Source organism: Nylanderia fulva, unplaced genomic scaffold (assembly GCF_048542155.1).
Source record: "Nylanderia fulva isolate GAGA-0341 unplaced genomic scaffold, ASM4854215v1 Scaffold115, whole genome shotgun sequence".
NCBI classification, from domain to species: Eukaryota; Metazoa; Arthropoda; class Insecta; order Hymenoptera; family Formicidae; genus Nylanderia; species Nylanderia fulva.
The window spans coordinates 298,924-311,486 of record NW_028189355.1 but is presented as its reverse complement, the minus strand read 5'-3'; the positions used below and the strand labels follow the sequence as shown (position 1 = coordinate 311,486).

At 34.0% G+C, this 12,563-nt stretch overlaps 1 protein-coding gene and 1 pseudogene across 2 annotated transcripts in view; one reads left to right on the top strand and one right to left on the bottom strand.

Annotated features, from left to right (window-relative positions):
* LOC146724815 (uncharacterized) overlaps positions 1-12,563 on the bottom strand; it is an 86,411-nt gene that overhangs the window by 39,356 nt on the left and 34,492 nt on the right. The gene's annotated exons all lie outside the window — the stretch shown is intronic.
* On the top strand, positions 8,600-10,251 carry LOC114945343 (uncharacterized; annotated as a pseudogene). The gene is made up of 4 exons (XR_014926283.1): positions 8,600-8,826; positions 9,307-9,447; positions 9,903-9,968; positions 10,060-10,251. The product of XR_014926283.1 is annotated as an uncharacterized LOC114945343 (transcript).

Below are 12,563 nucleotides of genomic sequence, written 5' to 3'. Positions count from 1 at the left end.
GGAGAAATTAAAGGCTTGTGGATTAAGTATGGTTGGCTCAAAAAACGAGCTTATAAATTGATTGATGGAAGAGGATCTTGAGAGCAAATGGCTTGATGATGAGTTGAATTCAAACGGGTCTGAGAATCAGAATGCGCTTGAACTACCCGTGGGAGAGGTAGGGTTGTCGCTGCGAGCGATGTAGGTAATGAGGAGAAAGAAAGAGCTTTTGGAGAGAGAGTTGGTGTTGGCGCGGCGCAAAACAGAGTTCTTTCGAACGAGAGAGCGAGAGAGAAAGGGGGAGAGAGAGAGAGAGAGAGAGAGAAAGAGAGAGAGAGAGAGAGAGAGCAAGAAGACACGAGAAAAAACGAGAGAAAGCAATAGAAGACGAGAAAAAACGAGAGAAGGCGAGAGTGGATGAGAAAAAGCGAGAGAGAGAGCGGCAGAGAGCAAGAGAAAGCGAAAGAGAGCGAAAAAGGGCGATAGAGAGCGAAAGAACGCGAGAGAGAGAGCGGGAGAGAGCAAGAGAGAGCGAGAGAGAGCGAGAGGGCGAGAGAGAGCGAGAAAGAGCAATAGAGAGTGGGAGAAAGCGAGAGAGAACGGAAGAGAGCGAGAGAGAGCAATAGAGAGCGGGAGAAAGCGAGAGAAAGCGGAAGAGAGCGAGAGAGAGCGAGAGAGAACGAGAGAGAGAGCAAGAGAGAGCGAGAGAGAGCGAGAGGGCGAGAGAGAGCGAGAAAGAGCAATAGAGAGTGGGAGAAAGCGAGAGAGAACGGAAGAGAGCGAGAGAGAGCAATAGAGAGCGGGAGAAAGCGAGAGAGAGCGGAAGAGAGCGAGAGAGAGCGAGAGAGAACGAGAGAGAGAGCGGGAGAGAACGAGAGAAGGCGAGAAACAGCGAGAGAAAGCGAGAGAGAGCGAAAAAAACCGAGAGAGAGCGAGAGAAGACGAGAGAGAGCGGGAGAACGCGAGAGAGAGCGGGGAGAGCAAGAGAGAGCGAGAGAGAGCGAGAGAGGGCGAGAGAGAGCGAAAGAGACCTATAGATAGCGGGAGAAAGCGAGAGAGAGCGAGAGAGAACGAGAGAGGGCGAGAGAGAACGAGAGAGGGCGAGAGAGAACGAAAGAAGACGTGGAAAAGCAAGAGAGAAAGGAAGAAAGAGGGGGGAGAGAGAGGGGAGGGAGAGAGAGAGTGAGAGAGAGCAAGAATTTATTTTTTGTTTGGTTGCTTAAAAGGTTAAGCAACTGAGGAAAATGTCACTATACTAAAATGGGTGGCCGCGGATAAGGTAAAGCAGCTGCGGACAAAATCACTTTGTCGGGATGGGTGACCGCGGACAAGTACGACGCCGTAGTCTGACAAAAAAGTGACACCTTTTCGACCAAAAAATAACTTAAAAAATTCATATCTCCGCAACCAATAGAGCTATCAAGTTCGTTAAGGTCTCATTTTACTCGGAAAAAATCGCGCTTTCGATTGATATGGTCATCTTTTGAAAAATATGTTTCCGTTCATGAAATATTTCACATTTTTGTTTTCAAGGTTACGAAAATCGTGTTACGTCCGGTAAAGGATACACAGTAGCGTCCTACAGATAATTTTCGCTATTGTTTTGATATTTTCGCTATCTTTTCAATATCTTTCAATATTTTTTTTTGTTTTTTTTGTAAATTGTATTTTAATTTGACGAATGAAAGATATAACTTAGACGCTACCGCGTCTCTTGATAGATTATCGACGTTTAAATAAAAAGGTAATAAAAGATTGATATCTGTTGCCATTAATCGACAACCAATTAGACCGGCTGCAAGGCGCAAAAGTTTTTACCATCTTAGATTTAAAAAACGAGTTTTTTCATGTCGAATTGGATAAAGATAATCGGAAATTCACGGCCTTTATTGTATCCGACGGACAGTACGAATTCCTAAGAATGCTGTTCGGTCTGTGTAATTCGCCGGCTATGTTTCAAAGAATTGTTAACGCCACTTTCAGAGACTTTATTAGCGATGAAACTGTTCTAACGTACATGGATGATCTGATAGTGCCATCAAAAAAGTATGAAGACGCTTTAAAAAACCTTCGACGAATATTTGATAGAGGGAGTCAGTCCGCGCTATCGATTAATTGGGATAAATGTCAATTTCTAAAAACAAAGGTAGAATTTCTGGGACACATAATAGAATCAGGTAATGTGCGGCCGTCGGAAGCGAAAACAGACGCAGTTGTGAAGTTTCCAGAACCGAGGAATGCAAAACAATTTCAGAGTTTTTTGAGCTTGTCTGGCTACTTCCAAAAATTTATTTATAATTATTCAGTGCGCGGCCCTTGACGAATTTGTTGCGAAAAAATGTCGTATTTTGTTTCGAAGAAAATGAGAGAAACGCGTTCAACGAATTGAAAGTATCTTTGGTAAGTAAGCCTGTTCTAAAATTATACAAAATAAACGCGATCACCGAGCTCCATACCGACGCATCAAAATATGGATATGGTGCTATTTTGTTGCATCGCGACGATAATAATTTATTGCGTTCTATTTATTACGCGAGCGGCCGAACAACTCCGGCGGAAGAAAAACATAGTAGTTTTGAGCTTGAGGTACTCGCAATTGTAAAATCTTTAAAAAAATTCCGCGTTTATTTAATAGGAATACCTTTTAAAATTGTAACTGATTGTAAGGCGTTCAGCTTAACAATGAATAAAAAAGATCTGTGCGTGCGAGTGACGAGAAAGGCTTTACAGTTAGAAGAGTTTAATTATACTATCGAACATCGGGAAAATCTATGGCACATGTCGACGCGCTGAGTCGGAATCTGTTGCCGGTGTGTATGTTGAGTGACCGTGAGAATTCTGTAACGTCGCGAATACGGAGATCGCAACGTGAGGACGCGCATTTGCGAGAATTAATAGGATTGGGCGAAGCGGAAACGCCGGTTTTGTGATGCGAGCGGGCGTTTTATTTAAAATAGACGATGAGGAGCGAATAGTAGTCCCGCGATCATTGCAGTCGCAAATTATTAGAGGCGTGCATGACCAAGGGCATCTATCGGCGTTAAAAACCGAGGGAGTAGTGGCGAGAGAATATTGGATGCAAGGCCTGAAAGCGAAGGTCGAAAAAGTAGTTCATAATTGCGTGCCGTGTATTCTGTGTGAGAGAAGGTACAGTAAGAAGAAAGGACTGCTGCATCCGATCGAGAAAGGCGAAGCTCCCTTGGATATCCTACACGTCGATCATTTAGGACCTCTTCCCTCAACATGCACAGTACCGACACGTATTGATGCACGGAAAAAAATAATTTCGTTGTTGCAACAAAAACTTCATTGCTATTGTATATTTGATGTAATAGCAATCAAATTTTACTGTTGTAATTAATTTTCTAATTTATTTAATGTTACAGCAAAATCTGTTTAATTGACAGGATAAAAAAATTTTGCTGAGTAAATTTGTTCATATAAACATATTAAAGCAAAACAGTTGATTTCTGGCAAATATATTTCGTTAAAACAGTAAATTCATCATTGTTGATACAAATTCATTGTAACAACAAAATTTGCTATTGTAATCAATTTTATAATAAGAACGTAGATATTTGAGAAACGCCAGACAGAATTTAAAAAAGGTAAAAATCTTCTCTCGACCGTACTGGCAAATATTATTTATTCAATCACAACGTTTCGACCCTTCTTCGAGTCCTTATCAAGTGATCTAGATATACATAGACAGAGATCATTAGATAAAAGAATTGCGTGATCTACAAGATTAAAGATTGTGTTCATTTTATCCCACCCTTTTAAATATAAAATGAACACAATCTTTAATCTTGTAGGTCACGCGATTCTTCTTTATCCCACCCTTTTAAATATAAAATGAACACAATCTTTAATCTTGTAGATCACGCGATTCTTTTATCTAATGACCAGTTTCACGACGAGAATATTAATATCGTGAAACAGATTTTATTTAATAACTGCTTTCCTAAACATGTAATCGATCGTTGGGTTAAAAAAAGGATTAATTTTTTAAAACACAGAAACATGAATGAATCGAGTAATGAGCGAAATATTGTTAATAAGTCTCCTTTTATTTCACTATCTTATGTTAATAGCTTAGGCGATATCAATCGAATTTTTAAAAATATCGAATTTAATGTTGTTCATAATGTTCCTAAAAAACCGAATCATTTAATCACACTCGGCAAGGATAGACTGCCTACAGATAAAAAAACTGAAGTAGTTTACAAAATTAATTGTAGGGATTGCAACGTGTCATACATCGGACAAACAAAAAGACATCTTTGTACACGTGTAAAGGAACATTTCAACAACATCAAAATGCATTCGAGTAATTTATCAGTTATCAGCAAACATAAAATTGAATTCGATCACGATTTTGACTGGATTTCACCTGTTATCTTACATAGTGAAAAGCACGTAAAAAAAGAGAAATCGCTGAAATGTTCTTTATTAAGGGAAATAATAACGCTATTAATTTACAAAAGGATACCGACAACCTAAGTAATATCTACGACAAAATAATAAAGGTCGTTTAGTCTCCAATAACTCGTCTAAGAGTCTTGACGTGTTGTCAAACCGACACTATGTTCGTTTTTGACATCTTAGAATTATATTTTTATTTTTAATTTTACAAGTAAGTCTCGCTTCTTTTTCTTATCATTTTGTAATATTGTTAGTAAAGTAATTTTGTTTTTTTAATGTATTAATCTCTGTCTATGTATATCTAGATCACTTGATAACGACTCAAAGAAGGGTCGAAACGTTGTGATTGAATAAATAATATTTGCCAGTACGGTCGAGAGAAGATTTTTACCTTTTTTCAATTTTATAATATTATTATAACAATACTTTTTTGCTTGTTAGTAGAATAAGAAAAACTTTGCTAAGTAAATTTATTGTAGAAACAAGATTATTATATATATATATCATTATTTATTATTTATTATTTTTAAAAAATGCGTAATTGATAATCATCTATGACACTATGTTTATTATGCTACATTTTTATCTATCTTTAATTTTTGGAAAGTGAGACAGAAAACCCTATATAAATCATTTCACTAATTGTTTTAGTGAGATGGTTAAAGTTTTCATCGAAATGGAATAATAATTTATTTTGATTAAATATTTGATGAAGTGAGTTATTAATTTATTAATTCTGTCTCTATGACGGGAAACGTCATTTGTTTATAACAACCCGTGCTCTGTACATCGTAGTACATACAGCAAAACTTTACATCTAATTCTTTGTGCTTGCAGCAAATATCTGTATAAAATAATAGAACAATTACTTGAAAGTTGGGGAATGCCCAAAGAAATTATTTCGAGATTTATAGGTAAGTAAAATATTTACTATCTTGAATCATTTTATACAATCTGAAATTGAGACACACACATATATATATATATATATATGTGTGTGTCTATACATGTGTGTATATACATATATATATATATATATGTGTGTCAATGAACATTTATTGCGCGCAAATCGTTCGTGCGCGTAAAAATGCTCAAGTCAGTACGCACCTTTACATATATATGTGTATATATATATATATATATATATATATACACAGATGTGTGTGTGTGTGTAAAGGTGCGTACTGACTTGAGCATTTTTACACGCGCGAACGATTTGCGCGCAATAAATATTCATACGAGTAAACCTTTTTTAATATCAAAAATTTTTATTCTGCGTACAAAACTGTGCTCCAGTTGTTCGCCGAAAATAATCAGTAAATAGCAAAATATCGACGAGAAGAGATATAACCATAGTAGCTACAGCATATATTGTAATGCATATTATTGTGCATAAAAAGAAAGACAGCATAAAAATCAAAACAATGATGGAGTACACAGTTGCATCGATTTGCACGTAATTCTTTTGATGAACCGTCAAGCGACGGAATTTGTTGCGACGCATTCGTACGTGCTCAGTGTGCATTGAAACAAAAATGACGCGTTTACATTAGAGCACGTGTGCACGCAAATCGTTCGTGCGCGTAAAAATGCTCAAGTCAGTATGCACCTTTATAATAAAAAATATTTATTTATAATATATATTTCTTGATAATTTAACTTATTAATAATATTATTTCTATTATATAATAATATTTCTATATACGCAGGATCGGTAAATAGTTTTGGATTGAAAGATGTATAATTGGCGAAAAAATTGTGAATCTTTGTCATTTTACAAATATTTATACACTTAATTTTAGTATCCAATCAATGGCCTAGTTTACACCGTACGTCTTTTGATACGCGAATCAAAAGTAGTACGCACCAAACGTTTAATTTGATTGCGTTTACACCAAATATATAAATATATACATGCGCGCGCTTTACGAATTTCAAAATAGCACGCAATAAAGTATGAAAAGTGTTCTAAAACATTTCGAAGAATGAAAAATGGCCAACTAGTCAGAATTATATTCGTCTTTTGATACACAAGTGTTTACAGCGCTACACATATGTTTAATACGCATTATTTTGATACAATACGACTTCTTGATGCGTATCGTACCAACTCAGTACGTCATTGTTTACACCATACATTTAATACGAATATGACATTTGATACTCGTATCAAATGGTCAGTGGAAATTAAGCCAATCAAGACAAAACTAAAAAAATTTTTTGTTACAAAAACGAAAACAATTAAATATCAAAATATATGAAAATATGACAAATTCCTCGCGACAAACTCGCGTTTGATCAATTAACAACAATACGATCGTACTGTGTGTACATTATACATTTCGTTCACGTACCCCGATAGGAAAATATTTATAAAGTTATATAATGAAATCTGAATTGAAATGTGGAATACTGTAATTATGTATCTACAGGGTGTCCGGTGATTCGCACCCTACCCGTCAGGTACAGATAGAACGAGTTATAAACCTAGTAGAAAAGTCCTCTAATATTTCGATATTCGTAATAATTAATGAAGCGCGCGGCGAGAGGAGACAGCCCAGTCTTATACGGTTACCGCAAGTACGCGGCAAGAAGAAAAGCGCGGGAAGAAGCAATCGACAAAAGATAACATTTACAAGTATCGCATAACGCTAGACTTCCGAGTGGGCTCTCATCTTCTCGCCGTGTGCTTGTAAGCCGCTCTTTTTAGCGAATTGACCAATCTTTTTTAGTTAATTTCTCATTAATTATTGCGAATATCAAAAATGGTAGAAAACTTTTCTACTAAGTTTAACCTACTCTTGTAAAAATAAGAAAATTTTTCTTTTTTTTCTTTAAGAAGTGTGGCTGAACTATTTATTGATAATTAAATCATATAAACTTATATTATTATATTATATTTTTCTTGCACAGATAAAAAGTATTTGTTTACACCTTTAATTTGATGTATCACAAAGGGGGTAATAGAGAGTAGTAGGGGATGCCATTTAAAATTTTCGTGGTAAAAATAACACGATAAGAATACGAAAAAAATGGAATGGAAAAAAGGAAACATTAATACTTGCAATACTTATGTTACAATCACTTGTGTGAATAACAATGCAATTCTTTCATCAAAGAAAGTACGAATGACATAAATTAAGACATAAATTATCACTATAAGAACTCGATAACAGCTTGATATGTAGTTTTACACCTCCAGTTGTGCGATGTGTTACAATTGAAAATTATGAAAAAAGTGTCAGCGTATATTCTTTTTAAATTTTACCTGCGTATCAAGTTTCATCAAAGTCGCGATGCTCGTTCGACAGTGCCGGCATGCCTTTGAGTGGAAGCAGGATGCGCGAAAAAGAATATCAAAAAAGTGATGTTACAGCTACAGCAAAAATTTTCTAGGTATGAAAAATTAACTAAAACAGATAAATGATTGACAAGTATTATAATATTGTATATGTAATTTACTTAATTCGTCTAAGAAACAGAATATATATCTGTACTGTTTGTGAGTTTTAGAAAGAAAGTTTCTCTATCCATGTAAGGTCAATTATGTGTTAGATCGTATGTTAATCACTTGTTAGAAAGTTTGATACAAATAAACAGAAAAAATTAGCAGTGAGAAACAAATAAATATATAATCTGCACATTTAATATAGTTTATGTAACGTGTCCAATTTTTCTAGCTCTTTTAAAATCTCGCGCATGCTTGACATGATCACGCCGCGTGTGCCGCGCGTGCAACACGTACACCGACCGGCAGGAATGGTGTCCGACGTCAGATTTCAGATGTGTGTATACGTGCATGACAGCCGAAAATCATATGCACACATACGTAGCGCGACATTGTATGTGTCGCTTAAAGCGCGGCGGAGATCAAGGAGCGAAGGAGAAAGTAGTAGGGGGTACTCCGATATTGCATCTCTTTCAAATATCGTATGATCGAGAGAGAAAGCAATACAAGACGTGGTGTCATTTAGTGGTGTCCAGTAGCTGTCTCACTCACTCGACTATGAATTGAAGGAGTGCAAGTGAGACAGCTATACAGGACATATGAATACCGCGGGTCGCGCTTGTCTATCGGTGTCTCGTTCTCTCCGTCGTACATTTCTGACGTCAGACACCATTCCTGCCGGTCAGTGTACATACATGCTTGCCTACTGCGTAAAAGATTCGTTATAATGCCAAGTGCCGAACCGAGCCTAGCTAGCACGTGTCGATTCCGGTTCAGTATAGAAGGAAACAGCGCATTAGACGAATCTTGCTTCAAGTGTGTTTATTTTGTGGAAAGTTTAGAAAGTTTTGTGGAAGCTTTGTAGTGCCAATTTCTTGTAATTATGTCAGACAATGATCAAATTTTGATTGAATTGACGGCAAGGGACTTATTAAGATCATGGAAGCTCGAGCAATATGCATCGGTGTTTGAAAGTAAGTAAGAATATAACAATTAATTTGTTGATTAAATATTATAACTAGATGCCAATTGCGTAATTTTTTTTTATTTTTGTTAAAATAAATTATTTTTTTTACATGCTATTATTCATATATTTAAGAGGTTATGTTAATGAAAAATCGTTGTTTTATTATAATATATAAAATTCCTTTTCGAATATAAATTTAAAGAATATTTATATTTATTAGATTGCATAAAATATTCATAAATATTCGCAAATATTTTAGAATATTCTACAAACATTTTCATTATATGTATGTGTATGTGCTTTTTGATTATGTATGTATATTTTATTTGTTTATTGCTAAAACATGTTACATAGTAATTTAATAAAATCTTATTCGTATTACATAGTTATGTGTGACGTCAAACAAATTTTTTATTATATATCTAATAAATATTTATAAATATTCATATATACATATATATATTTTATAATTTAAGTAATTGTTTAGAAGCAGCAGAATTTCAAGCTCTCCTAGAACCGGAATGGAAAAAAAACATTAGAATCTTTAATCCCACTTCCTGGTCACAGAATGAGATTCATCACAAATGTAAAAGATTATTTAATGATAGATATTACAAAGGAAATAGAGGTATATATGCTATAATTGTCAATGTATAAATTGAATAAAAAACTTGTAACATATTTTAGTAATGTGACATATCAAATGTTTAAGTATCAAAATGAATGTGGCATGCAAAAAAAAATTTATTTTGGTGCGAAGAAAAGATATTTTAAAATATTTCAAAAAAATAATTTTAATTACATAATTTCTAATATCTAATATGTTGTAGAAAGAAATAGAAGGAGAGAGAGACATATAATAAGGAGATAAATTTTAATTCAACATATTTGCAATAAACTTTAATACAATTTTATATCTTTCATTACATTTCAAAAACTTTATCTGTAAAATATAATTGTGTTTCCAATAATGAATTTCTTCTTTCCACTAAAATTTGCATATTAAATTTTTTCACGTAATATATATTGTTTTAATAGAAAATCTGCAATTAAAAATTCTCTGATTTAGTTTTTCTTTTTTAGAGTGAAAATAATTTTATAAAGTTAAGTGAGAAGAATATAGGTGAAAAACCTCTTTCACCACGACCAGTAAGCTTTGATATTATATATTTACACTTAATTTATTTAAAAAACTTGAAACTTTTAATTTTTAATATTAAATTATTAATTTTATACATAGAGTATTTCAAATAAATCAAATATTCAAGAAACTCAAGAAATTTCAAAAAACAATAATAATCAAAAGAAAAAGTTGGAAGAATCTATTCAAGAGGAAGCCCTAAAAAGTAATTCTACAAAAAGAAAGAGAGAGAATGATGAGTCAAATGTTACACGAGGAGAAATAAGTTACATGAATAATCGATTTCTTTAGTAAAGTGTTTACTCAAAAAGTATTAAAAAAATCTTTTAAAATTCCTTGAGTTTATCGCTTTCAAAAAAAGTTCATCTTTTTAAAGAAAATATTTTCAACATTTTTTAATGCAGAAAGAAATATTTTTATCGGCTCTCAATATTAAGAATATAAATATAATGTTTTTTTAAAACGGCCAACAGAGCCAAAGCACGAATATTAATTATTCGGAACTGTATCTCTTGGTTTGAGATCACTAAGTTCCATATATAAATTAATCTCGAAACTTACATATGGAGAAATAGGCGCGAAAAATATAGGTCCAAAAAGTCGCTGAAGCGGGAATCGAACCCGCGTCTTTCACTTTCCGGGCGACTAGTTAGTCACAAAGATTGTTGTGGCTGTAGTATCAAAACTCAATTATACCATGCAATGAGTAATATTTAGTTGTGATACCGAAACTCATTTATATCATGCAGTGAATAATATTTAACAATGATACGTAAATTTTCCAGGAGCTATCGCTAGAATATTGCTGCTATAAATTCTATATGTAACAAATAATTTTTTAACAGATACAAAAAATAGCGATACATTTTTGTTACAATATCCAGAAATTTAACTACATTAGCGAAATATTTTTTTGAGTGTAGAGAAAGAAGGGAAAAAAATCAATACTCGAGTCCACGTGGCGACGTTCCTTAGGACTTCCTAATAAGATAGAAATAATGAGAAAAAGAGCGTAATGCGACGAGGAATGTAAAGGACGTGAGAAGAAAATTCGAAACGTCAATAAGAAGCAATGTTTCGCCAATAAGATGAGCTCATTTTTCGAGTCGACGAATTATTACTTTTTTAAGGCTTTTGCACACTCGATTGCCAAGTGCGCGTTGACAGTGACGACTAATTCAAAATGGTAGAAATAAAAATCTCTATTGTTTTATCAATAAAAGATATACAATAATAATAAAAATGAAATATTGACGGCAATCGGAGCCTGTGCGGATGTCATGCACAAAATTAATAAATTGAAATGAGATCTCAAATAAAGCTCATTTATTAAATTCTAAACGTTTCGATCCACTTCGGGTCTTCTTCAGTAGTTACAACATACAAAAAATTCAAGAAATCAAAGATAGTCGTTACAATTATAAAAATATAAATCTCATATACATACAATCCGCAAAACAAATTAAATCTTAATCTCCTCCCTATTCACACTGCCCGGTCGTCGGAGTGTCTCCCTAACGGTGACCATCGTCAGGAAGGAAGCAGAGCACATAAGTGACTCCCTTACCAACACTAATCAAAGTCACAACAACATTGTATAAATTAGACATAGAAAAATCACAAGAATTAAAATTTAAAAATCGGAGAGATCACTCACCCCGGCAGTAAGAACAAAGAGAAGACAATGTTACACGTGACATATCACTTTGACGACTGTGCGGTATTCTACCTCGGCACAATCGATACATATATACGCAAAAAACAAAAAATAAAATTAAAAATAAAATATAAAATGAAAACAACTAAAACTTATCGGCGCTTATATCGAAGGTCTAACAAAACACAGATATGCATGATCACAGAGCTAGATTTTGGTAAATTTTTCAATTAAAGGATCAAACATATCATTTAATTTATCGGTGTCGCTGTGTAAATTTATACTATTCCTCTGACGTTTTATGTGGATCATTTCCGATATCAAACGTTTGCCCAAAAAAGGCTCCTCGTCCAAGACTTTTATATCCTCCCAATTAAAATCATAATTCAGCAATCTATGCTCCGAGATGACTGATAACTGTGACGCGTTTCTTTTTATATTGTTACGGTGTTCTTTCGTCCTAGTTTTTAATAATCTATCCGTCTGCCCTACGTACGACGCATCACAATCCATACAATCAATTTTATAAACTACATTGTTATGGAGTTCCCTTGGTAACTTATCCTTGTGTACTTTGATGAATTTACGGAGACTGTTAATTCCTGTATAAGATGGAATGACATCCAAATCACGCGTTATGTCTTTGAATCTCTCCGATACATTATTAATATACGCGATATTAAAATACGAAACTTTTTTCTGTGTTAGAATCTTATCGTTGCATATATTTGCTCTATTGTTATGACACTTATTACGGTAGTGGAAGAACAACTTTTTTAACCGCGTTTGTAATGTTTGAAATATCAAATTGAGAGGATAATTATTAGACAAGAGAACTCCAATCATAGACTCAAAGTTACTCTCATGGAATTTCGGATGAGAGAGCCAAAAAACTCTGTCTATGAGGCTGATAATGGTGCCCTTTTTATGGCAGAGAGGGTGCTGC